This window comes from Balaenoptera physalus (genome assembly GCF_965194825.1).
Source record: "Balaenoptera physalus genome assembly, chromosome: 2".
Taxonomy (NCBI): domain Eukaryota; kingdom Metazoa; phylum Chordata; class Mammalia; order Artiodactyla; family Balaenopteridae; genus Balaenoptera; species Balaenoptera physalus.
The window spans coordinates 107949597-107977474 of record NC_138883.1 but is presented as its reverse complement, the minus strand read 5'-3'; the positions used below and the strand labels follow the sequence as shown (position 1 = coordinate 107977474).

Genomic DNA, 27878 nt, shown 5'->3' with positions numbered 1-27878 from the left:
GAGGCAGGGTCTGCAGAGCCTGTGTTCTATGCCATCAGTGGAGCAGCCACTGGACAAACATTTGTAAGCTCTGATTCATCTCTGGGCGCTGGGCCAGGTGTGCGGAGGACAGGAAGAGTGTAAGAAGGTTCTTCATTCCACAGCTTACACTCTAGTTGGGAAAAGATATGGCTGCTATTCAGCTGTTAATGTAACAAATATACATCCTAAGTGTCAAATTACTGTTTTGGAGGGCAGGGGAAGGGCCATAGAGTTGATTGGGGTGGTCAATGAGGGAGTCTCAGAACAAGTAAGGTTTCCTTCCACGTTAAGCTGACTCCTTGGCCCTGCAGTTGCCCATCTATCTGCAGGGCCCACACAATCAGTATAAGTGCCACCCCCGCAGTTGCCAGGATTTGGGGGAGGAGATGGAGGGGAGTCAGCGTCTTACCCAGACTAGTTTGAGTGCGTCATTCTTCTAGCAGCCTGGGATGAGGTTTGCAGATCACTTCTCATGAACCCCTAGGCTCAGGGACAACACTTAGAAAAGGCAAAACACCATGGGGCAGCTCAAAGAAGAGAGTTCCTGCTGGGGTGGAAGCCACCTGTCAACACCCAACAGTGACTTGGCAGCCATGTGAAGGAGCCACCTTGAAATCACATCTTCCAGCCCCAGTCAAGCCTTCAGGAGACAGCAGCCCCAGCCAACATCTTTTTTTTTTTTTTTGGTAGCAACTAACATTTATTGACCAGCCAACATCTTGACGTCATCAAAGACCCAAACCAGAACCACCAGCCTAAGCCACCCATAGATTCCTCACCCACAGAAACTGTGAGAGATAAGGATTGTTTATTGTTTTAAGGCACCAAGTTTTGGGGTAATTTGCTACACAGCAATAGATAACTAATGCAGGAGGGTAGACATCTATTGGGCTCATGTGTCAGGATTGGTGAGATTCCCCTTGACATTTCTACTCTCCATCCTCTTGGAAAGTCCTTCATCGTGAGAGAGAGAAAGAGAGAAGCCACGGTGCCCCTCTGTCCTCTGCAGAGCTGGGAACAGAGAATAGACAACCCAGGCTGCCTCTTTGGCTCTCAGCTGTGCTAGCCAGCAATGCTTTGACCATTTCTACCAGGAGTCAGCAAATTTTTCCTTAGAAGGCCAGATAGTCAGTATTTTAGACTTCGCAAGCCATACACAATACCTCTGTTACAACTACTCAATTCTGCCCTTGTAGCACAAAAACAGCATTAGACAATATACAAATGAATGGGCATGGCTGAGTTCTAATACAGCTTAGCTTTACTTAGAAAAACAGGTGAGTGATTCATGGGCTGTAGTGTTCTAATCCCAGGTTTATACAAAGGAAAAACACAGTACAGGAAGGTCTGTGGCCAGACAGGCTCAGAGGGCCAGAAGGACACTTCCCATAGAGGAGAGGCTGTTTGTGAACTGCCTTACCCTGGGCCCCACTATTGCCTTACCCTTGCTGCAGGAGGCCAAGATATTTATCATCTCTTGCAAAGAAAAGTACACATGAAGACTATGTAAGGGAGCTCCAGGTTTACTGACAGTCTGGGCATCTGTTAGGTATGTTACTGAGTAAATGGCCACATCTGCTGGAAAATCTCTTTTAGTCCCTGGAAGAACTGTGTGCCAGGCACTGCTCCAGTGGTTACTGTTTTCACACATATTACCTCCCTTTTTTCTCATCTCCAATTACTGTTTTATAGCAAATTACCCCCAGACTCAATGGCTCACTCACATGGCTGGCAAGTTGCTTCCTCTCCACAAGGCTGCTTGAATGTCCTCACAACATGGTGACTGGCTTCCCCAATAGCTACCTGCCAAGAAGACCAAGGAAGGAGCTGTAATGCCTCTGTGACCTGCTCTGGAAGTCATACATCGCCATGTCCTTTGCACTCTATTGTTTACCTAGGTCAGCCCTGATTCAATGTGAAAGGGACCATACAAGAGTAAGTATACCAGGAGGTAAGGATCACTGGGAGCCATATTGGAGGCTGGGTAGAATGAGTGGGTTCTGAGATTAGTGTCATACTGACAGTAGCCACTACAAAAGCTTGCCCACTTAAGTCTGGTGGTTGTGTGAGGAGGGGCAAATGGAAGAGACTCATCACCTGTTTGCTCAAATCTGTATAGGTGACTTGTTTTTGCAGGCCCTCAATATTGAGGGCATCAAGGCTTAGGTACCAATGGCTGTGGTTTTTAGCTACATTTGACCATAAGTTTTCATTATTGGGGTTCTAATACTACCATCCTTGATGCTCTGACATTCCTAAGAGCCTGCAGTAAATGTTTTGTCTTTCTGTTTTGGATTCCCAGCATCTGAATACCTTCCTAGAGGAATTTCCCATTGTGTGAGTCTTGGTAGCGGCAGGTTCCTGTCTGGTTTTTCAGCCTGTCAGTCTTTGATTTACCCTATGTCTCTCCCAAATGCCTTTGCTATTTAAATTAGCTATTCAGTTTCTGTTGCTTGCAACTGGGAATCCTGGCTGGTCCTGCATCTCTAGAAGTTACACTCAGAGGAAGGTCATTTGGTGCCAGAGTCACTACATCTCTGCTGTTATTGTAGTAACAGTTGGCAGAGTAGAACATAGACCTCAGAGTCAGACAGACCTAGGTTTGAATTCCAGTCCTGCCACTTTAATGCAACAAGTTAACTTTCAACAAGTTATTTAACATCTCTCAACTTGAGTTCCTTCACTCTTAAAATGAGGAAACATTTAGCTTGCAAGATTGCTATGAGGATTAGCACATAGCATTGTGCCTGACACATAGTAGGTGCTTAAGGACTGTTCTTACATAGCAAATGATAATGGTGATATAACAAATGATAACTGCTCTTATATAACAATGGCAGCAATGATGGACACGTGCTGTGCTTCCTCCTTATGTAAATCCCTTTCAGGGTTTCTTGAAGAGGCAAAGTTACTACCACCTGATGACAGGTCTTTGGAACTTGAACTTCCCCGTCTCTCAATAATAATTTTCTTTAGAATTCTCAAGGGTGGCCCTACCTGTGGTGTTGAATAGATTCTTCCAATAAAGAACTTGCTAAACGTCCTCCAGGAACTAATCCAGAGCATGACTGAGAGACACCTCCAGTCCCATCTGCAGTGCTTTGCAAATGGAACTCTTTGTGGCCTGCCCTGAGACCCCAGAGCATCCAAGATGGGCATGCTACTTCAAGCCCTGTTGTGGTCCTTGCAGTGTGGTCCCAGGTCATCCAGACTTTCGGCCTGGGCCCCCAGATAGCCTTGAGGCTACTAGAGACACACTAGATGGAAAGGCACACTCTGAGACGCTCTGCTCTAGCAGGAGCTCTGTCTTCTCCCGTGCCTTCTTTGAGCTGTGGAAGCTGTTCTACGGGGTTTCCCCATTTCTATCACGGCTGCTGAGTCAGTGCTGGTTGTTGACACATGGCTTCAGTCCCACCCCATGTGGGCCTCTCCACAGGTTGCTTGAGTGTTGCTGCAATGCGGTGCTGACTTCCCCAAGAGAAAGCACACAGTCATTTTTGCCCTCTTGGCTACCTATTGGCGAGGAAGGACTACACACAGTGTGACTAGCTAGAGGCAAGAGTCATATGGGCCCTTTTGGAGGCTGGATACCACACATCTCACCCCAAATAAGGGTGCTCATGGGTGGTAGAAAGTGTCCTGTATACAGAGAACGAGATGGATGCTCTTACTGGTCTCTGCATGGTGGGATGGAGAAAACTGTGGGTTGGTAGTCAGGACCTGGGCGTCAGTGCTGGCTCTGCCCCTGGCCTCCTATGGGTCCTTGAATGAGTCATGTCCCCTAGTGGACCTGTAGTTTTCTTAACCACATATAAGAAAGGCTTTTGAACTTGGGTCAGTGTGGCATAGGGGTCCAATCCCTACCACTTAGCTAGTTCCTTCATCTCTGTGGACTTCAATTTCCTCATCTGTAAAAGTGAGGATAAGAATACCACCTCCTTCCTAAGGTTGTTGTGAGGAATAAATGAGCTGGGCTGTGTATTATGCTCACCACATAGAAGGTGCTCAGTAAATGTTTGCTGCCATTATTAGCAGCAGAAATAGCAACATCACCTCTGGCTTTGAGGTCTCTGATTCCACAATCTGTTCTTAGCCCTGAGAACAAGGGGCTTCTGTACCCTCCCTCCTCCTCCATCAGTTCAGACTCTTGATGCCCTCTGGGGCTGGCTTTGGGCAGTTGCACTCAGGCCTCTGGGGTAGACTGGAGGTGTCTGTTTCCTTTCTCAGCATCTGGTGGTCAAGGCACTTGCAAACCTGTTCCAGCTGAAATCAGGAACCAAGCAACCAGAACAGCCTCAGGCTGAGAGCTGGGGCCAGTCCTTGGGACAACTGTGAATTATGTAATCACAGGGTAGCAGAGATGGAGTGGGTCTCAGACCTCATCTGGTCCCTGACCTGACCACCCCCTCCCCGCCCCAGCCTGTGGGGCCACCATCCCTCCTCACAAGCCCTGTGTGAACAGCTGTCTGAAGACCCACCATTCATGCTTGAGGTCCATGGCAGCAGCCATCAGATGACTGCCGGCTTGAGCCCTGCCTGCCCAAACCCACTCTGTGGCAAAGCCATTGTGTGCAGGCTTCAGCTCCAAGTCCTCACCCCACTACTAGAGACCACATGGATGACACCATCCTATCCAAACCCATTCTCTTCATGCTCAGCCAGGAGCCAAGGCCTCTTCAGGTACCCTTTGGCTCCCAGACTCCATCCCCACACTGCTCTGTTCATTTGCTCAGCTGGCCTGCCCCGCCTCCCCCATCTCCCTCATCCCCTCCTCTCCATGACCGCAAACTCCTCTGTATCCTCACCCTTTTCCTGGGACACTCCCTTCTGTCTGCTGTCCTCTCAGGTGGGGGTTGCCATTCTCACATGCTCTCCTCAGGGTCGGAGGATAAGTCTGCAATCCTCCTGGCTCCCCAGGCCACACCTATACTCCCCTTCATCTTGTAAAACCCCCTGCTCCTTCAGACTCACACCATTCATCCTCCTCTCCATCCCTGATGCTTCCCTGGGCCTTCTGGTCAACCACTCGCTCACTGACCACCCTGGCTCCTGGGCTCCTGGAGTCCTTTCCACCCCAACTCTTTCTTGATTCCTGGGCCCTAAATCATGCATGAGGATAACTTTTCCAGGATCTCAATTTTGACCTCACTGCCAGGAACACTTTTGTACCTTAGCTACCCATTCTTTTCCCATCACCAAAAGGGCATACCCTCCCAAATTCCAAACCCAAATATCTCACTCTCTGGTCATCATTGCCTGTCCTTCCAGCTTACTTCCTCAAGCCCCCCTGTAACAATTCTTTGACCTCATGCTGAACCTATGCCTACTGGGCCCAGTTGTTCCCCACTACCCATCAGTGGCTTCACTTCCCTTTCTTTCTGTCTCAGATTCCATGGTCCTTCATTGGACTCACTCCCTTGAACACACCTCCAACTCCCTTGCTCCTCTTGGCCTCCTCTGCCCTTTACCCTCCTTGCAAAAGTGCCTGGCCTTAGTACAGGGCTCTTATGTTTGTAGAGCTTCTGAAGACACATGATTGTCTTTGGACATTTGGGTGGTCACATACGATGTAGGGCAGGGATTCATATTTCTGTCTTATGTACAAGGTACTAAGGCTCAAAGAGGTGAAGTGCCTTTTCCAGATTTGTCCAAAGCTGAGCCTCAAACCCATGTCTCCTGGCCCAAGTCCACCTCACCTCTCGAAGCCAGCCTTTCTAGAACAGGTTGGGATTTGGAGACTTGGTGATGAGGGTGTGAGTGGGAGCAGGGCACCTCAACAGAGGGGAAAGTGTTCCCTAGTGATGATGGGGGCAGGGAAGGCGGTGGTCCAGAGGGAGTGGGACTGTGGTGGACCTCCCAGGCCCTATAGAGGCTGAGAAATTCTCTCAGAGGCTGTCTTGCAGAGGTGCATTGGCCGTGAAATGCAAAACCAGATGCCACTGGTAAAGCACACTGTCTGAAACAGCATTCCTCCACCTTCCCAGCCTTCTGCAAATCCCATTTCTTTCCTTGTCAGGCCTCAGAGGCTGAGGGCCCTGCACTGTTCTGCACATCAAAGACACCACCAGCTTTCCTGGCACAGCACTCAGAGGCTCTTAACCAGCCTCTGACAATAAAATCACTTTTAAATAAAAACCAAGACTCAATATTCGACAGAAAATGGATTAACAGGATCAGTAGGGGGATGACATCATGCTATTTTTGTTGGCACTTCCCCAGCTCAAATGTACGGAGTCTGGGTGTGGAGGGCGGATATATATACTTTTTCTTTTCAACTGATTTGGCTGCTCTGAGTCTAGGTCTGGAAAATATGGGGAGCTAGAGGGAGCTAGCAGGGCTCAGGGTGACTCTCCAGCAGGTCAGGGCATCCGCCCGCTCAAGGGGGTGAGAACACTGGGCCTGCAGAGACTGAAGTGGGCCTTCTGCTGTGTCATTTTTCTGGGGCCTCAGGCAATGGAAAAGGAAAGGCCCTATTTGGTGATCAGGCCCTGAACTTAGAGAAAGGTGCCCTTCAAAGTGGGCAAATGTCCTGGTACAACCAGTGGTGGAGACAGATTGACCTAGAGAACCAGGGCCTGGCCCATTCACGCACAGCCCTCTGGGTGATGCCACTGGGCCACGCCCAGAATGACAGAGCACCCAGGGCCTTAGGGGACACCTGCTCCACTGGTTGCCAAACTCAATCTTTTTTTTTTTTTTTTTTTTTTTTTAGTTAAGGAACTTGGACTTCAAGTGAGATGCTAAAAGTAGCCCATTGCATACCAAAGACTGGAAGAAGATGAGCTGCAAGGCTTGGAGCCTCCTGGCCATGCCTCCCTGGCTCCTGAGCTGCCTTGGAATCTAACACCAAACATACAAACTGAAAATTTCTGATCATTTGTTCAGTGAACGCTTACTAAGTGCTGGCCCAATTTCTGATCATTCATTCAGTAAACACTTACTAAGTCCCTGGCACTTCTCCAGGTGGAGGGGGTACACTGGTGAGCAAAACCAGGCGCATTCCCCGCATTCCCTCACGGGGCTGATGTTTTGGTGTTGATTAATACACATTAAATAAACAGTGACACAAATGAATGTTAACTCCCTCCTACGCCAACATGTATGAAGAAACTGATCTGTGAAAGTGCCAGATGCTTAGCACTCCAGCCTCTGGACTACCAAACCTTTCCGACTTGGGACCGTGTTCCCTCCTACCTAACCCCCAGCACCATCCAGACCTCAATGCATTTCTCCAGGTTTAACTTGCGTTTTTCCACCTCCAGGGATGCCTCCTCTCCTCTCTCCTCCTTTCTCTCCACCTGGCATCTCCAGTACCCCCGGGAAGCCCTGGAACAGCCTCACGTGTCTGAAGTCTCCTCCTTTGGAGGTGACCTGCCAGCCCTCCTCAGCACCACTGCTGGGTCCGGGAAAGAGGGGAGCAGCCGGCATTGGCTGAGGAGCAAGAAACCCGGGCAGGCTCCTCATCCTGCCGCCGAGACCTCAGATGAGTCACCCCACGTCACAGAGGAGCCCATGAACTCACCTCAAGTCCAGATTTGTTTGCTCCTCTCAGGTGTGCGCAGCTCCTTACCTTGGGAAAGTCCCTGAAGGCCAGGGTCCATTCTCTCCTTCTCTGTCTTCTCCCAGGGCCTCAAGCTGGTTTGGAGCCAAACATGACATTTGTCCATCGACTACACATCTTGTTGGGTGCTCCTGGGCCAGCGTCCCTCACTTGCTCACTGCTGCCCCCAGCTGCTCGGAGCTTTCTTCTCCTGGGAAGACTGAACGTGCTCCTTCTGGGGTCTCATTCATACTCCCAAACATTTGTTGATCACCTTTTGCTCACCAGATCCTGTGCTAGGGATGGCACCTTCTCTTCCCTTCAGAGAGTATAGGATCTAGGGGAGGAAGCAGGCAACTGAAGCAACCACGACAGTATTATGTGCGAGGTGGGGTCAGGGATGCCACCCAGACGTGGGGTCCCTCCCCTCTCCTTCCAGAAGGCAGCATCCTCGAATCTACAGGGGTGACCAGAAGGGTGGGTTATCTGCCGGTCCTCTCAGGGCCTCCCATAGTATTGGCGGGTTTGCCTCCCGGAACCCTGAGTCACTGGGTGCTTGAGAGGCTACAGGTCCCTCTCCTCTGAGGCCAGTGAATAGATGAGCGTTCCTTTGCCACCCCATCTTGTTGGGCTTCCTAAAACAGCCACATCAGGCTGAACAAGGCATAAGCTGAGTTCTCTACTGAAGAGGTTGCGGCCACTTTGGAATTATAACATAGGAGAAGAACAGTCCTATTTCTTATTAATTTGGACTTGCTCCTGAATTTTAAAGGAAAGGCATTTAAAGTCTATCACAAGCGGAGGTCCCAGTGACATTTGACCTGGTTCACCAAACCCTGAGCTTCTCCCACAGTTTAGCAAGGGTCCAGGTCTTCCCATCTCCACCCAGCTCCTTTGGAAACCTCTCCCCGTCGCCACTAGAAGTTTCTAACTCTCTGGATCCATCCTTTCCAGCCCCTCCTTCTGATAACCCTGCCCTGGGACATTCATTCTACAGTATTGCCCATTCAGCCATTTGCTCAACCGTCCTCTCCTCTCCAGTCCTTCTCATGGCCCCTCAGATCCTAGGGACCAGCAGGGACCAAGGAAGGAGAAGTTCCGTGTCCTGCAGTCTATGGTCACCAATGGATATGGATTCCTCTCTTTGGATTTCTTCTCAACATTTCCATCAGTGTGAGCTGTATGCATGTGGGTTCTACGATCTAATAGTGCTACTAGATTATGAATATACTCTTCTCCCCAAAACAGTAATTAATTTGGGGAGATAGGACTGTTTAAGCCACAGAAGAGAAATTTAGCTGTTCAGGGGTGCTGGAGATAGCCCATACTGCCTTGCAAGAGATGATTGTTAAGTTTTCAGGAACTTTGCAAGTCAGTTGTTAAACATTGCCAATATTAAAGAGTAAATTATATAAGCTTATAATTAAATACATTCTATTAAAAACAAAATTTAATAAATACTAAAAATTTGTTACTTCTTAATTGTTTTACGACACTTGACTATCATCTGTGTTCTTGAAGTTACTCACATCTACGGCATCTAGCTGGTGCTAACTTCATGGCAAATTATGGCCTAATGTACGAGAACAGAACTCTATAGTCTGTGGAGTCAGAGAGATTTGGGTTCAAATCCTGGCCCATCGATGACCAGAAATGGTTTCTTTTTTTCACTTGAGTTTCCTCATCTCTGAAACAGGCTGGTAGCAATAGCACTTACCTCACAGGGTTATTGTGAAAATTAATGGATATAATTATAAGCCAGCTGACCCCTGAGAGGAGAGGCAAGCTTCCCTTTGCCCCTCTGGATCCTGTACAGGACGAGGAGGCTGAAGCTGGCTCCTTCCCTGCTGGATGCCACCCACAGGCGTGGCCCTCGACCCCGTGTCACAGCTCCTGTCCTCACAGCTCTCGCCTCTCCCACCTCTTATCCCTTTAGCCCAGGGGGGCGATGGCTCCACACCACCCACCCTGGGGCGCTGCACTCTCCTCCACACCCTGCCCACACTTTTGTAAATAGCCCCTTTCTTCAACTCTCCTCAAATTAAGTGACATGGGTGTTCAACCTGCTCCCGGCGGGGCCTGATAGAGAAACTTAGCACAGTACCTGGCTCCTAGGATGTCCCCCGACAAATGGAAGCAATTATTCACATGAGAACAGAAAACTCTGTGCCCTGTTAAAGGGACACCTGGGCATATTAATGCAGCAACACTCACTGATGCAACGGGTACTTATCACGTTATTTAAGTTTATTTTTCATTTATTATGAAGCACCCACCATGTGTCAGTCAGCAAGGTCTCTGGGGATTAACTTCTCAGCAGGGGGAGGGGGCTTGCTGGCATTTCCTCTCTCATGACAGCTACAAGCAAACTCTGCAGTCTCAAGATGATGCACCAGTCAGAGCTCTCACCCAGAACTGAGGAGTAAGTCATTATCGGGAAAAGTGGGTTCCACTCACTGAGTGCTCTCTGGGGAGGACATACACAGGGATATGTGGCCCTGTCAAAACAGGCCTTTCTCTGGCCCAAACCGAGGTATGAGATCGTATGCCAAAGACTTGGGGCATTCCCTAAGGGGAGAGCCCTGGATGGGGGTCGAGGGCTGGGTTCTAGCCCCTGTTTAGCTGCTACCTTTCTGTGGGTGAACAGTGATGACCTTGGTTTCTCTTCAGGACTTGGTTTCTTCCTCTGTAAACTGAGATGATTGGTGGATTAGTTTCCTCAGGCTGCTGCAACAAAGTACTGCAAACTGGGGTGGCTTAAAACAACAGGAGTTTATTCTCCCACAGTTCTAGAGGCCAGAAGTCCCAAGTCAAGTTGTCGGCAGGGCTGTGCTCTCGCTGAAGTTTCTACAGGGAATCCGTCCTTGCTCTTCCAGCTCCTGGTGATGCCGGGTGTTCCCTGGCTTATGGTAGCATCATTCCAATCTCTGCGTCTGTCTTCACATGGTCTTCTTCCCTCTGTGTATCCTCTTTCCTTCTTCTAAGGACACCAGTCATTGGATTTAGGGCCCATCCTAATCCAGTATGATCTCATCTTGATCTTTAACCAATTACATTGCAAAGACTTTATTTCCAAATAAGGTAACATTCTGAGGTTCACCGTGGACATGAGTTTTGGGGGGACACCATTTAACCCACTCTAGTTGTATCATAGGTTCTCAACAGTTCTTACCAGTTTTGGCCCTTCGGAAGTTGGTAGGTATGTAGGATTCCCTAGTCAGGCACCTCTCCTTTGCTGGGACTCCTTTGAAAAAGACTGGGTGAGGCAGGATGTCCTCTGAGCTCTGCAGAGGAGAATCAAGAATTATTGGCGGGGGGGTGTGTAATTACCACCAGCAGCACTACTGCTATTCAACACCATATCACATCCCCCTTCTTCTTCCCTCCCCCACTGTCACTACTTGTCACTACTACCCACTCCTCCTCCCCCTCTCCTTCCCCAGCTCTTACTACTGGCCTCTATTGAAGCCCGTCTCTGTGCAAGGCACTGGGCTGGGCACATCCACCATTTCTCGTCCTCCCAGTGGTGCAATGAAATTAGTAGCACTACCATCCCCACTCAAAGTTATAAAACTGAGCCTTCGCACAGCTAGGAAGTGGCAGAACCAGGATCTGCCCTCAGGTCTGGCTGATTGGAAGCTCATGCTCTTGCCACACACCAGGATATTTTATTTTTAAAATTTATTTATTTATTAAAATATTTTTTATTGGAGTATAGTTGATTTACAATGTTGTATCACCTGGATATTTTAGCACCAGGGAAACAGCACTCAGCTCTGGCTTTACTTGGACAATACTTGTTTTCAAGGTGACGTTGTGAAACTGGCAAATTAGTGTACAAAATTTCCCTCTGAGTTGCCTGTTCTCATCTTTTCCTTTCTCCCCATACCCTCAACCCCCATGGTGGAGTCTAGGACCCTAAGGTCTGTTCTGGCCCCTTCACTTTCTTAGATCCCTCCCTCCCGCTCAGGTAACAGTGTCTGATAACAGCATAAAATGCTGCCCTCACCTTACCCCCAACCCTCCAAGGGTCTCTGAATTTTCTTTAGCATGTGGTCCTATGTGTGTGGAAAGCCATTTTCTTCGCTCATTCTTCCTGCCCTTGTCCCTAATTCCTTTGAAGGGCATGGCTGGGCTCCGCCTATTTGACCAGGATGGACATTGCTGCTGCACTTTTACAGCTTTTATCATAATAGTGTGTGGTCTGAACTTTTATTACATAGTAGTTCTTTTTTTTACAAAACTTAAATACATACTTTAGCCAAATCCTAAACAATAATACTTATGGAAACAGGGATTTTGTGTGTTTCATAGTTTTTCTAATACTTTAAGAAGTTTGTTTCTTTGAACCCTAACGTCATCTCTGGTACTCAGTGGTACTCAGTGGTACAGAGCCATATAACCTTTAACCTTATATTTCTGGAAAATAATTCCTGAGATAATCACTCCCAAAGCAGAAAAAAACTTGATTTCATAATTCCATTTATAATAGCAAACATTTGGACAGCACTCTAAGATTCCAACGACTGGGACAAATAAATCGTGGTGTATCCTTCTTTACAGAATATTATGCAACTATTAAAATGATGCTTACTCTATAAAATTAAGTGAAAGAAGCAGGGCATACACACAGATATTAAATACATAGGATAATCATTACGATGTAAAATAAAATATGCATAAAGACTTGCAAGAGATATTGCTAGGTGTTAGCAAAGGTTTGTGGAGAGTGGGACTATAGATATTTCCCCTCTATTTTCTACCTTTTTATTATTTCCAAGTTTTAAAAAGTAAGCTTAAGGATGGGGGATTAAACCACTGATAAGATTATTTATATATCTTTTATGTCCATGCTCTGAACAGGGGTACTGCCATTGCAGTGATGGCCCAAGACATTCAGTTCAAACCGAAGTCTCCAAAAAGAAGATGAGGCATAATGCTGTGTATGAGTGTATGTCTGTGTGTGTGTGTGTGTGTGTGTGTGTGTGTGTGTGAATGTACGTCTGTGTACGTGTGTACAAGTGTGTGTATGAGTGTGTGCACGTGAGTGCCTCCCAAGGAACACTACAGATCAACAGGGAGTCCCCAGGGAAGGGAGACCCAAACCCAGTCCCTGAGCAGACGGTCCCATCCCAGCCTGCACACCATGGCCCTAGCAGTGCTTGTAAACACATTGTCCTCTAAGAGCAATGCCCAGCCGGACATCTCAAATTACTTCCCAGGGCCAGGGGAGAGAGTGGAGAGATTCCCAGAGGTGGGGTGCATCTTCCTGGGTGTCTTCAGGACAGTCCTTTTGGTCATCGAGGTTCTGAATGGCCCTGGTCAACAAGTACCATGGGAGCCCTGAGGTAGGCACTGGGCTAGAAAACAAGCACTGAGATGACATGAACTAATGAGAGCAGAATAACCGTAACAACCAAGTAGCTGCTCTTTAGTGAGTGCCTCCAGTGCATGTGCACAGAGTAAATGTGATATAAATTTTATCCCTTTTAATCTTCATAAACGCCCTAAGAGAGAGGCTTATAGCCACTATTGTGTGGATGAGAAGACAGATTCAGAGAGGTTAAGTAATCTCCACAGGGTCACACAGCTAGGACTCACATTCAGGTCTGGCTGACTCCAACACTCCAACTTTTTCAGTGATGCTGCCCTGACTCCATGGAAGGGATCTAATGCTATTCGCCCCCTCCCCTGCTTTACAGGTCTGCTGAAGTGTTGGGTAATTGTAGAGGTGCTAATAAATCAAGTAGTGGCCTCTGGGGGATACACACCACAAGTGCTGCTTCCACTTGCTTAAGTCAAGTTCACTTTAGCCTCCTATGGGCTGCCACAGTGCTCAGACATGGAGAATGCCAGGATCCATGGGAGGTGCTGAGATGCTGATGTGTACACACGTGATCTATTGTGGCCTCGTAGGTCAGCTTATGCATACTTTATTAAACAGTCATGTTGATTACCTTCATATTAATAAAAAGTATGGTTAGGAGCCCCCCCTTTCTCCCTGGCTCCCCCTCACTCATCAGGTTTCAGCCTGCAGCACATACTTGTGGTTAAATATTTAACCCCTAAAACAGAATAGAAATGATGATGACAGCTGTAATCCCAAACACAGACACACACACACACACACACACACACACACACACACACACACACACACACACTCCTTCATGCCATGACAATTTGCTGAAAATGCTGACTTAACCATATTGACTTAATTGCTAGGTTGAAATAATGATAATGATAGTAATAATAACAGAATTGTTTTCAAATTGTTCTGAGCAATGTTGCAACATCAGCTGCCATACTCACTCCCCAAGAAAGAATTTTCATTTTAGGATTCAGTTCACATCAGGCAAATGGCCCCCCAGGAAGGTAAATGCAGTCTTTGTTGAGGTTTTTCCTTGCCTAGAGTGAAATCTTACTTCTTTCTGTAAAAGCAGGTGAATGCCAATTTCTAGGCAGGGTTTGGGTCCAAAGTCCAAATTTGCAGACTTCTGGGGGCAGATTGTGAAATGAAATCTGCTCAAAATACTGGGCTCTGACTTAAAGCGTCCTCCTTCAGGGTGGCATTGCATTTTAACTGTGGTTTCAGTGGGGGCCATGACCTGGTAGGAATGTGGCTCTCTGGCTCTCCCTGGCACAGAAATGGTGGGAGCTTCCATGGTACAGCTCTGGAAACCAGAGTGGAGGGCTTCCCTCCAGCCACGGTAGGCAGGCCACAGTCTGAAATTCTCCAGGTAATTAAAGACGTAGGGTGGAGATGAAAATCCCAATGGTCTTTCAACAAAAACTTACCGAGTGCCTACTGTGTGTGGCTCTAGGTAGGTGAAGAAGACTAGGATGTAGCCCCTACTCTTTAGAGTTTACAGCTATTGAAAAGAAGAAACATGTACACCGTACAGCACTTGTGATCAAAAAGTGCTCCTGAAAAGAGATGCTGTGGGAGCCAAGGGTAAGCTGAGTCAATGATGATTGAACTGGTTCTTAACGTATGAAAAGAAGTTCACCAGATGAGGGTCAGGGTGCGTAGGCAGTTGGAGGGTATGCAGGGGTGGAAGGCATTCCAGACAGAGGCAACAGTGCAAGAGAAAGCAGGGAGGAATAAAAGGTATGTGAGAGTAACATGTACACACTGCTATATATAAAATAGATAACCAACAAGATCTACTGTATAGCACAGGGGACTCTACTCAATATTTTGTAATAACCTATAAGGGAAAAGAATCTGAAAAAGAATAGAGATATATATGTATGTATAACTAAATCACTGTGCTATACACCTGAAACTAACACGATATTGTAAATCAACTATACTTCAACTTAAAAAAAAAAGGTATTTGAGAAATAATCTTCTCTAGCACTACTGTAACTCCACCTGCTGTAGTTTTCAAGGCTTCCATCTGCTGTCTGAGCCCCAAGCTCTTGGCATATTGCTGTGCTATGGAGATGCCCGTGGGGTGGTAATTGAATTTATGTTGCTCTTTGCCATGTAATACTTCGTTGTTATTCAGTTATAAAATATTTTAAAATTTCCATGATTATTCTTTCTTTGACCCATTAATTATTTAGAAATCTACTTAGAAATTTTCTTAACACATGGGTTCTGTGTGGAAAGGTTTTGGTTACTGACATAATTTTATTGCACTGCACAGAGAATTAATTGTATGTTATCAATTCTTTAGTGCCTTTGTGGCATATGGTACATGATTAATTCCTACAAGTTTTACTTGAAAAGCTATTTGTTCTTTATTTACGAGATGCAAGGGTCATAAATTTAACCTGTAGTTCAAATCTTCTATATCCTTCCTAATTTTTGTTTGTTGGAACACTTTCTGAGAGAAGGGATTAAAATCTACTACTGTGATGTGGATTGTCAGTAGTTCCTTACAATGTTGTCAGTTTTTGCTTTATGTATTTTGAGGCTATGTTATGAGTATAGGTTCAAGGTAGTTATATTTTTTGGGTGAACTGTTCCCTTTATCAAGACCTTCTTTATTGCCAAGTTTCTGTCTTAAGGTCTATTTTGTTTCGAATTAATATTGCTAAATCAACTTTCTTTTAGTTAATACTTACCTGGTATATTTTTTCCTAATCTTTTGCTTTCAACTTTCTTCTTTATTTGTCTTTACACGTATATTTTGTGAATAGCTTTTAGCTAGATTCCAGGGCCTTAACCAGTGCCTAGAACATAGTAGATAATTATTTCTTGAATGAGTGAATGGAAAAAAAGTAAATCCAATCTGAAAATTTGTCCTTTAGCAGATGAGTTTAATCTATTTATATTTATTTTGTTTACTGATATATTTTAGCTAACTTCTACCACTTTTTGTTTTCTAGTTACTTGTGTCTTTCCTTCTCTCTCTCTCTTTTTTTGCTTTATTGCCTTCTACTGGATGGGTTAAATATGCTTTATTTCATTTCCCTTTCTTCTAGCTTCAGAATGATTCTTTTTCTCTTTAGTTGAACAATGGCACAATCACAATCACTGTTACCAAGAAGAAAATAGGGAAGAAAAGAATAACAACTATATATTGGCTGTCTTGTGATGGGCATCATGCTAGACATTCACTGTGTCCTTTGATCAGCACAAAAGCCCTATAAGTTCAATATAAATATCCACATTTTACAGACAGGAAAATGGAGACTCAGAATTAAGTAACCCGTCCAAGGCCCCACAGCCAGAGACCAGCAGATCTGGGACTGGAATCCATTCCGGGTGCTGCTGAAGGTTATGCACTTGCCCCCGCAGGCCACACTGCTGAGAAAGGCCAACCTCAGATTGCTGCAGGACGGTTATTATGGTCTTTCTTAGTCCTCACAGCTGTATTCTGATCAGCAGACCTTGTTATCTCTGTGCCCCAGTGATAACTCAGAAATGGAAATAAATGAACACAGGCCCGGGTACAAGTTCTGAGCAAGAGAAAGTCAAAAGCTGAGAAGAAACAGCTCTTAAAACCCTCCAAAATGAAATCTTCCATAAGCTGGATGACTCCTGTCAACATTTTAAAAAATATCTCAGAATTGAGCACTTAGTTTGGGAATGCTTTCTCTTTTCCTAGCGGATAGTTGTGCACAGCCAGAGTCCCTTAATAAGCAGATATAAAGAACTGTCCTTCTTGCCACTATCTCAAAACACTGCTCTTTGAGTATCTGTTCTTTCTTCGAGTATTTGATTTCCTCCCTCTGGTAAGAGGGGTCACACAGTCAGTGTTGTAGGAAAGTTAGGACGGAAGCTTCTGAGGCAGTATTGCATGCAGTGAGCCTTTGATGAGGTCACCCATGGAGGAGGGAGGTGCCATGAATCAGATTACCCACAATCCCCCTCGCTCCCAACGTTCCGATTGCAGTAAACAATGCTCAGTGGAATGATAATCTTGGTGTTGAATGCCCCGCTGATTTTGCAGGGGTACAGGTGCATCTTTGTCTGAAGGACTGGCAGTTCCTTTTCAGGATGAGAGTGTGAAAGAATGTGACCAAATTCCTGAAATACCTCTGAGGGACCACAGGCACGCCTAGTAACTGCACTAGTGCAGCCTGGGGCTGGCCAGAGGGCCTTACTGGGCCCTGCTTGGGATTTCATCTCCAGTGGCAGCACATGAGGGAAACTGGCCTTTGAGAGGCATTTTTCAAAGTGCAGACCAGCTGAATCAGAATTGCCTGGTTGGGGGAAGGGAAGAAGGTGTGCTTTTTAAAATGCTAATCTGGGGCCCCATCCTAGACTTACTGGATCAGAATCCAATAGGGGACCCCAGGAATCTGCTTTTTCAATAAGTGGCCCAGGTGATTGTGGTACTAAGTCTAAATTGTTCTTCAAGGGCTCTCTGCAGTGCCCGAAGCTTCCTGTGGGGTCACCGGGCTGGTGCGAGCAAGCTCGTGGGAAGTGGCCATGAGTCTGAAGCACCAGCTTTCCCTTTGGCTTTCTGTGCGACCCTGAGCAAGTCGCTTCATCACCCTGGGCTTCATTTCTTTGCCTGTTATATAAGAGCCTCTAGAGCTTTTTAATGGAGGGACCAGGCCAGAACTAAGAACTCAGGTCTCCATTTCGACATACGAGTTTGAAGTGAGAGCAGGACTTCTGAAAGGAGATAATATTTACAGCTAATTTTTATTGTGTGCTTACCGTGTGCCAGGCACTGTTGGAGAAATTTATGTATATGAGCTCATTTTCTTTTCCCCACAGCCCAAGGAGGTAGGTACTTTCCTATTCCCATTTTATAGATAAAAGAATTGAGGCAAAGAAAAGTTAAGGTCGCATAGGAGGTGGAACTGGTTCCAAACTCAGACGGACTCCAGAGTCCCTGTCCTTAACAACAAAGATATACTGCTCTCAGCCATAAATGTCCTGCTGGCAATCGAAAATACCGGACACAGCTAATAGGCCTGATCATCAGGCAAATGTGGCAGTTGTCTAAACAGAGGTGACAGGTGCAAAGATAGAGAAGTGTGGAAGGAGCACCAATAAACACCTGTGACTTACCAACCCAAGGTGACACAGCCTTACCCACTTCTACAGGATTGTAAATGTGACTCAGATGGTAAGAATTTATAGCATCACGACAGGTGGGAGGGGGCATCTGGGCAGAAGCAAGGGCCCATCCTAAAGCCCCCCCCCTCGCCGCCACCTCTTGCCCAGCACACTCTGGGGATAACGGCTCTAACTATACCCTCTCCTTCATAGAGATCTGAGGGCACAGATAGGTCCTGGCTTGGTCCAAAGCTTCAAAGACGCATTCGGGAAGTTACAAAATGACCACGAAGCCACACCCCCTTCACCAGAGGAGACTTGGCTAGCACATAACACCAGGGCCTAATTTGGCCTCAGGCAGGGACAGGGCCAGGATTTGATTGTGGGTAAAGCAAGTCCCGGCAGAAGGTTCAGTTACAGTGAGTGCTGCTTCCCGTTCCTAGATGAGTGAGGGGCTGGATTTTCCATGGAAGTGAAGAACATTGCTGGGGATGGACATCATCCTGGGGCTTTCTCGTCTCTGCTGCTCTCCCCATGGGGAGGGAGGGATGCCTTGCATGGAACGCAGGGATCTTTGGGAGCCAGACCAACCTACTTGCCCATCCCCATGCTCAGCCTTTGCATTCCAGCCACATCTGTGCCGTTTTACACCTTGGTGTCTTTCTTCTAATTTTTTAAAAAATTAGAATACCTCTTCTGGGACTTCCCTGGTGGCACAGTGGTTAAGAATCCGCCTGCCTGTTCAGGGGACACAGGTTCGTGTCCTGGTCCGGGAAGATCCCACATGCCGTGGAGCAACTAAGCCCGTGTGCCACAACTACTGAGCCTGTGCTCTAGAGCCAGCGAGCCACAACTACGGAGCCTGCGTGCCACAGCTACTGAAGCCCGCATGCCTAGAGCCCGTGCTCCACAACAAGAGAAGCCACCGCAATGAGAAGCCTGTGCACTGCAACGAAGAGTAGCCCCTGCTCGCTGCAACTAGAGAAAGCCGGCGTGCAGCAACGAAGACCCAACACAGCCAAAAATAGATGGATAAATAAATTTATAAAAAAAAAAAGAATACCTCTTACTCTGGCAGTCTGATTGCACTTTCTCATCCTTCAAGAACTGGCTCAACTCCTCTGAGGAGCCTTCCAAGATTGCAACACTCACCTCCCCAGAAGAGTTCCCCTCTCCTCAGAGCTCCCATGGCAGCGGTGGTGGGCCACTAGCAGACACTTGTCACTTGGCATCGCTAATAGCTTCTCACATGTCCTTACCACGGGACACCAAGCTTCCGAGCTTCTCCATGGAGAGAGGTCTGAATCACACTCGGAGAGAAGCTCTTGGTCATAGACTCACACAATTTTGTGTTCCCAATGCCTGGTGAATGCTCAGGAGATGTGGTTCAATCAATGAACACCTGATTCAAGAACAGGGTCTAAACTTCTGGGAAAATGGGCCTGTAGTTTACAGGGACCTCAGGATTTTATCCTGGGTGTAGGGAAGAACAGATGCCTGGAGAGACTGGCCAGATGCCGTGAAGCTCAGGACTCTAAACATGTGCAATTCTCAAAGAAGTGCCAAACTCGGGTGCCTCTAGGCAACCCCGGCCCACCCTGCCATGGCCACTTCTTCTCCTGCGTCCCCAGTCTTGCAATAACTCACCGTCGTCTTGTCTGTGAGCCAAGGTCTCTCCCTTTGTTCCAGTCCTAGAAATCCCTCCACCTCTTCTAGGAAGCCTCTCTTGCTGAAAGGGGATGGGGGAGACAATGTGAGCTTTCCCAAAGCTCCAAAGTGAAAGAGCCTTCCCCTCCCTGGCGTTTCAGATTAACTGGCAGAGGGAGTGCAGGGAAACCCAGAAGAGGCCAGGTTTTGCCTCTTAGCCCCATTACAGCAGCTGATTCCCTAAACTCTTCATTAGGATCACCTGGGCCATTTGTTAAATATACTGCTTCTCGGATCCCTTCTGGACCTGCTGAATCAGAATCTTCAGGGCAGTGGCCTGGAACCTCTATTTTTCACAAGTACCTTGGGTATTTTTGTTTTTTAAACATCAGACAAGTTAGAAAAACACTGTGTTAGAGTTTAGGTGCCAAACAGATAAATAAGCTTCTGTGAACTCATTATGTGAAAGTGCTATGTATTAATCATCTTCGCAGTGAAAATTTGTTGAGCACTTATTATGTGCTTGGCAAGATTTTAAGCCATTTACATATATTAACACATTTATTCTCTATAACAACCCGGTGAGGTAAGTACTATTATTATCCTCACTTAACAGATGAGGAAACTGAAGCACAGAGAAGTGAAGTAACTTACCCAGGGCCACCCAGCTGGGAAGTAGAGAGCCGGGATTAAAATCTAAGCAGACTGGATCCCGAGTTTATGCTCTTAACCTATGACACACAGAAGATTAGCATAACTAGAGCAGGGGCATGCTGCTACACGCTGCAGACGATGAGCAAACATTCACTGAAAGGAGAAATTGGAAACAGACATAATGGAATGTTTGATTTATTACCCTTTCCACTCAGAGACTGCCAGTTCCCTGCCATCAATAACTTGTTCACTTTTACAACATCCCAGGGGAGCAGCCCTGGAGTCAGCAGTGCTCTTTTGATTCTGCAGTTGAAGAAATCAGGCCAAGGAGGACCAATAGGCAGACTTTCACGGGGACACCCACCTCCATCCAGCTGATGGCTGGGGAGTCTACCATCTAACACCCTGCATCCACAGGCAGGGTTTCATCTGTGGGTCCTTTTTCCCATTACACCATCGACTTAAGGCCACAGGGATCTAGTGCAATAAATACTTATGGAAATATGTAAATCAGATAACAGTAGTGACAACCAACCAATAGGATGAGAGTCCTAAAGCTGGCTTCTGTCACCGTAACATCTCACTCTCTGGCATCAGGTAAGCTGGACTGTATCGCTTTGGGACCTTTGGTCAGTGTCCCCATCCACCTCCTCTCATGGCCCCTGGTAATCCAGATGAATTCCAGAACATGTTCCAGTTGCTGCAGGCTGGGGGAATCACCCCCGCCCTAGGAAAGCATCAAGGTCTTGGGGCAGGGCAGGCTCAGCTTCACAAAGACCCATAATACCACGTGTCTGGGCAGAGACTGCAGGACTTCTGTTCCTTCTCTGGGTCACTGAGAAAATGCCCGAGGGGAGGTGAGAAGTGGGGAGGGCGGGGGGGAAATGAGCTCCCCAGCTGGGTTGGCACCTGCTCTGCTCCAGGCCCTGGCCTCTGTTGGGCTGTGTACCTGGAGCCATTCTGGCCATGAGCAAGCAGCAGGATATGAGTCTCTTCTAACTCCCCTGAGATATCTGAGGCAGGGGTGGGGAGAGAGAAGGTAGTCTCACCAGTGAGAGCTGACCTACCTTTGTACACCAGGCCCAGCCCTATAATTCAACCCAGCAGATGGCTGCCTCTGTGGTGCGATTGAACAGAAACCCGAAGGCCCACTGCACCTTGGCTCTCTCTGTGTCTTATTTGTCACCGTTATGACCATTAAGTCCTCCCTGAGAAGGCCCCTTTCAAATGCATCTTTAGGATCCGAGAGTGACGCCTTTGGCGGTGACGAACCCAGGAGCACATCTCAGCCCCCATGTTAGGCAGCTGGGATGGAGCAGACGTGGGTGCTCAGAATGGGACCAGCAGAAAGGAGCTGCAGGGATACCGGAGGAAGGCAGGGGAAAGAGAAGTAAAGAAGCAGAATTAGAACTTCACAACTGTGTCCCTATACTGCCCCAATCTTTCTATCAGAACACTGGTTTATAACTCTGGTTGCACATTAGAATCAAGTGGGACACTTAAACGTACCCATGACTACCCCCTCCCACCAAAACCCAGCTTCTGACTTCAGTGGTCCAGGGCACACCTGGCACCAGTATTTTTTATGGCTCCCCAGGAGGTTCAGATGTAAGCCAGGGGTGCCCCCCGCGCCGCCCACCCCCCCCACCTGGAGGGTGTCTGCCGGCCTCACACTCTGGCTGCTGCACCATTTACTCCTAGGCTAAATGTGGGCCCAGCTTCAGTCTGCGGAAAAAAGCAATTTCTTCAGCTCTCTCACTAATTGCTGAGCTAAAGACCTCCACATGGGGAGAATCTGCAGCCCTAAAGTTCTGTGAATCTAGCCTATGAGCTCCAGGACGGCAGGGACCACACCTGCCTTGTTTTCCTGGGACCTCAACACCTCTTAAGAATGGCTGTTTGTTATCAGAGTGCTAGGACAGCTACTCATGTATTCCTGAAATCTTTTGACTTGGGAAAGCTCATTGCTGCAAGTGATCCTTAACCCCCTCAATAGAAAAATGGGTTTAGCAACAATGAAGTTTACCTCACAGTGTCGTGAAGATGGAGTGGCGTTGGTATGTGAAAGAGCTTTGGAAAGTCTGATTCAGCTGCAAATTGTTTCATTGCCTCCTTGCTCTACCACATGAGCTCCTATTCATCCTTTTAAACCCCTTTCAAATGTCACTGCTCTGTGAATTCTTCAGAAGATTAACCACACACCACACACATAACTCTATATGGCACTTATCACTTTCTATTCAGTGTGATGTTAGTCAATGGCTACTGAGCTCTTCCTATGCCAGGCGCTGGGCAAAAGTTTCGCTGCAATGATTTGATACTTGTTCATCCCCAGCATAAGAATCAGAGCTGCCGAAGGGTGGAGGCCATACGGTAAATCTATCTATCTCCCGCAACATTTAGAAGGGTTTTGCTTCTGGGAACTTTTTAGCAATTAAGATTATGTGTTTCTCAGTCTTGAGTATCTCTTGGGTATTTATAGAAAAAGTGGGATTTTGGAGTTGGGAGGAGAAGAGAGAGCAAAGGGGATGGTGAGTGGGAACAGACGGTTTCAGGATGCAGGGCAAGGGATGGAGGAAAAGTCACCTGGGCCATATAAGGTCACTTGAGTTAAAGAGTCAGGCTGCTTTGGAGTGAAGACATCACTGGCGGAGGGCCAAGGCCATGTAGTCCCGTGAACTGAGAAGATCAAGGAAGAGCCAGTCAAGCTTGGAGGGAAGGTTAAATAAAGACAACCCCCAGCTGGATCCATCTGAAGGTTGAGTTTTTCTGCATCCTTGAGATCCCAAAGGGACCCAGTGGAGTGAGACAATGTCTCAGAATCATGAAACTGAAAGGCATCAACTTTAATTGGAAGAAACAATAAGTATCTTATCGTGTAGGGTAGCAGCAACAGAGTTTAATTGATTATAAGCCTTTGATTAGAACTTTGGATGGAAGAGGTTTCCAGCGAAACCAGTGTCAACACTGACAAAGACAGTTTCCAAGTGCATGCCTCAGACATGAGCTCTGCAAGATGTTAATAGGAATTATGTCAGATAGGGACTCGTATGGTCAATCAGTTTGGGAAATGCTGGGTTATGCGAATTTAAACCCAAGTTTCTCTCTTTTTTCTCTTTTTAACCCCAGCTTGTCTCAGAATCTTAAAATGGGAATATACCTTGTGAATCTCCAAGAGGGAATATGTAGTATTTTCTAAATTAGTTTTAACACAGGACTTCCCTTCTCTTCCTTTTTTCTGTAGCACAATTCATAGCAATAGTGTTCCATAGAACAGACTTTGGGACATGCTGCTGTAAACTAATCTCACTTGTGCATATGGCAGCTGTACAAATCCTAAATAGAACATCAGTGAATCAAATTCAAGAGTACGTTTAAAAATTTCTCCAGGAAAAAGTAGGTGTGATCCTAGAAATATAAAGATATTTTAGTAGTAGGAAATTATAAAGGTAATTTCTAATATTAACAAGTAAAATAAGAAAAATATGATAATCTCAACAGATTATGAAAATATATCTGAGAAGTTTCAATATCCAATCTCGATTTAAAAGACTAAAAACTAAGATTAGAAAAATAGTTCCTTAATGGATTGAAAGAATCCATAGTAAATTAAGAAAAATCACGATTTTACTGATATTATTTAACATGGTTCTTAAAGTTGTACAGTGACTCACAAAATTATACATATGAAGGAGAAGATAAAATTATTATTTGCAGATGGTATAATTATCTTCCTGGGAAAAGGAGGGAATCAATTGATAAAGTATTAGAATTATTTAGAGAGTAAGAGTTAGATGCAGGATAAGTTTTCCAAGTCAATAATTCAAATCAGAAGCATGTAAAGAAAAAAGATCCCAATTTCCAACAAAAAATTAAAAATATTAAGAAACCTCAAAAAGAACATGTAGGACCCATCTGAAGGAAATCTTTTCACTTTATTGAAAGATATTAAAGAAGATCTAGGTCTGACATACAATATTTCTGGATGGAAAATTCGAATATTGTAAAAATGCCAATTTTACCCAATTAATTTATAAGTGCAATAAACTTGCAACCCAACAAGCAATGGCTTATTTATCACAATGAATCTAAAATTCTCCAGGGGACTTCCCTGGTGGTACCGTGGTTAAGAATACACCTGTCAATGCAGGGGACACGGGTACAATCCTGGTCTGGGAAGATCCCACGTGCCGCGGAGCAACTAGGTCCGTGCACCACAACTACTGAGCCTGCGCTCTAGAGCCCATGAGCCACAACAACCAAGCCTCTGTGCCACAACTACTGAAGCCCGCGTGCTTAGAGCCCATGCTCCGCAACGAGTAGCCACCCAATGAGAAGCCCACGCACCGCAACGAAGAGTAGCCCCTGCTCACTGCAACTAGAGAAAAGCCCGCGCGCAGCAATAAAGAGTAGAAGCCCACGTGCAGCAACAAAGAGTAGAAGCCCACGTGCAGCAACAAAGACCCAATGCAGCCAAAAATTTAAAAAAAATAAATAAATAAATTTAAAATTCACCAGGAAAAAGAGTTGAGAATAATTTTTAAAATGTTGAAAAAAAGTGATGATGGAGAATTCAAGCCATCAGGGATTAAAGTCGATTCTAAAACAATAATAATGTCAGCACTGTGGTATTGAGGGAGAACTGGCAGTCACAGCAATGAAACAAGATAGCCTTGAAACAGACCCTAGAATGTATATATGTGTGATATATCCATGCATGCATATACGCATATACATTAAGACAAAGAACTGGAAGGAAATATATTAAAGAGTTAATGGAGGTTTGTCTGGGTGGTTGGATTACAGGTTTTGACTTTCTTCTTTATATTTTTTGTACTTTTCAAATTTTCTGTGATGTACATGTGCCAATTATCTAATCATAAAACAATAAACCTTGTGTGTGGGTGTGTGTGTGTGTGGGGGTGTGTGTGTGTGTGTGGGGTGTGTGTGTGTGGGGGTGTGTGTGTATGCACACGCATGCACACAGGTGGACAGTGCACGCTTAAAGAATGCACTCTCTTCAATATGGAAATCCCCTGGGACAAAGTCCCCTTTTTGCTGCCATGCCCAAATCTCTGTCTTTCTGGTGTGAGCAGCTTTGAGTGAGGAGGGGGTGGGAATGAGGGGCAGGGGTGAGGATGACAGGGCCTCTGAAGGGAGGAAAGGGTGCAGAGCAGAGAGCCAGCAGGGGTGGTGGTGATGAAAGCTGCCAGCTTCGCAGTTTTGCTCTAAGCCAAGAATTATGAAGTCAAGAAAACGACAGAAAGTAGAGACCTATTTCCCTTGGCAGAGGAGCTTGGCTCTGAGGTTGTAACAGTGCCCTGAGAGTTAAGTGATGGTGAGTGGAGAAAGAGATCTTGACTTGATCTGCAAAAATTGCGCCCCAGGATTTCAATAAAGGCCCCAACTGCCAAGATTTAGTGGGATATTTGTAGAAAAGTTGGCCCTAAACCTGGGTGGGCGCTAGAGTTGCTGGTAAGTACCCGGGGTCACCTGCGGCTTTCTGACTGAGGAATTGCTCCAAGAGCCATCAATGGGGATGGAGAGATACTATAGAGACCCTTCTTACTATGGCAGCTGCTCAAAGGACCACCCTCCATCTGCCCGGGAATGGCATGCTATGCTGAGGTGGGGCAGCTGTGGAAGCAGATGGACCTGCCTTCAAAAGTCCTGCCTTATCCACTTGCTGGGTGACCTTGTGCAAGTTCCTGAAACTTTGCTGGCTGCAATGTCTTCCTCTGTGGAATAGAGACAGTCATCCCTATTTCCCTTTACCTCCCAACTGGGACTTTCTGAAACACTAGTTAGGAATTCAAATTTGGGTCAGAGGGAAAGGAAGAAGAAAAATGAAAAGCCTAAGTAGCATTTGAGCAAAATTTCTCTCTGTGACCCCAAACAGACTTTGTTAAGTGCTGTAATTTCTGGAATGGCAGCCCTGGAGGTGGTGGCCAGGCAGTCATTTGAGGGTGGGAGTAGGTAACAAGAGAACACTTGGGACACTGCTTCGGGATCACATGACACTGGGCTATGCTGCCCTTTGGTTAGAGAACCACAGGCTTTCAGAATTGGTGGGGGAGGTCTCAGTCTAACAGCAAGAGAGGAGGAGCTCAATAATTGGCAGCCAAGGTCATGCACTGAGTTAACGTAGATGCTCAGATGAGGCCCCAGCATCGGTCTCTTTCCTTGTCCACCCCGTGTGCCTTTGGTCTGGGAAAAATCACGTAAAGATGCTGTCATCACAATGTGGCTTCCTGTTCCTTTCTCTTAGTTGCTTGGGACTATTATTTCAAGTGCCAAAGGAAACATTCACGAGAACTTTGAATCTTCCTCGATTTTAATGTTCTTTTGAAACACAGGTTCAGGGAAATGCCTAAGTCAAGATGGCTCTGTAGGACGATCCTTTCAGGATCTTCTGTTCTCAAATGCTGAGTAAAGACAGACTAGAAATAAGAGAAAACCAAAAAGGCACAGGAACACGTAGATGTAAAACATCCCAGTGTTCAATGAACAGCACAGGACACATATATACACACTACTATATATAAAACAGGTAACCAACAGGGACCTACTGTTACAGCACAGGGAACTACATTCAGTATCTTGTAATAACCTATAATGGAAAAGAATCTGAAAAGGAATCTATCTATCTATATATCTGAATCAATTTGCCGTACACTTGAAAGTAACACCACAACACTGTAAATCAACTATACTTCAATAAGGAAAAATAAAAAAAAAAAACAAAACCAGCACAGGACACAAACCTGCGAGTGGGGGTAGGTGAGGCTGGGGCACGGGTTTCTGGGTCTGGGAGCAGAAGAGGAAAACTGGCCATTTTGGCTCCTTTTGACATAATGGGGAGTAAAAGCACCCCAAGTCAGGTAGGGACAAAGCCAGGCCCCCTATGTGGGACCAAAGAGCAACCCCCTACCTGTGAAATGAGACTGAAGGGAAGCAGTGGCCATGGCCTGGGCGGCCACCTGCCGGAAGCTGCAGTCCAAGGGAGGGAGAAGGAAGCAGACCTGGCCAGGTGGGCAGGTCAAGGGCAATGCCAGCACCTTGCCAGAGTCTCTGCCCCCGAGTGAAGCCAGAACCATCAGTAGTAGAATTGGTCATTAACTGGGGCTGCTGGGTCAGAGCGGAGGCAACACCACGGCGAGAGAGAGGGGGGAACAGAGAGGGAGGAAGAACGCACAGTGAAACACAGCAAGCTCCAACTCCAGAGCCACCTGCAAACCTCAATTCCAAACCAGGAGGCAAGGGGATGCCAGGAAAGATGGTCACCAAAATCAGCAAACAGGAGAAGTGTTTCAAAGGGATATAAGGAGAAAGAAAGTTGAAAACCCAAGACATTTGTAAAACAAAAAGCAGGCAGATAGGAGGCAAGACCAGCTGGGTATGAAGAAAAACCAGCTACAAATTCTGCTAATGAAAATGTAGTTATTGATAAACTCAATAATTACTGTCAAGTTTAGTTGGATACAGTTGAAGAAAGAATAAGACAGAAGAGAGCACTGAGGACCTCTCCCAGGGTGCCACGAAATATTT

At 46.4% G+C, this 27878-nt stretch overlaps 1 long non-coding RNA gene across 1 annotated transcript; it reads right to left on the bottom strand.

Moving 5' to 3' along the window:
- Window positions 1-742: 742 nt before the first annotated feature.
- Window positions 743-21145, bottom strand: LOC309654353. Its single transcript, XR_014260178.1, has 3 exons — window positions 19677-21145; window positions 7592-10845; window positions 743-1824 (listed from the first exon to the last, which is right to left on the bottom strand). It is a non-coding gene; the product is annotated as an uncharacterized lncRNA (long non-coding RNA).
- Between the last annotated feature and the right edge of the window lie 6733 nt (window positions 21146-27878).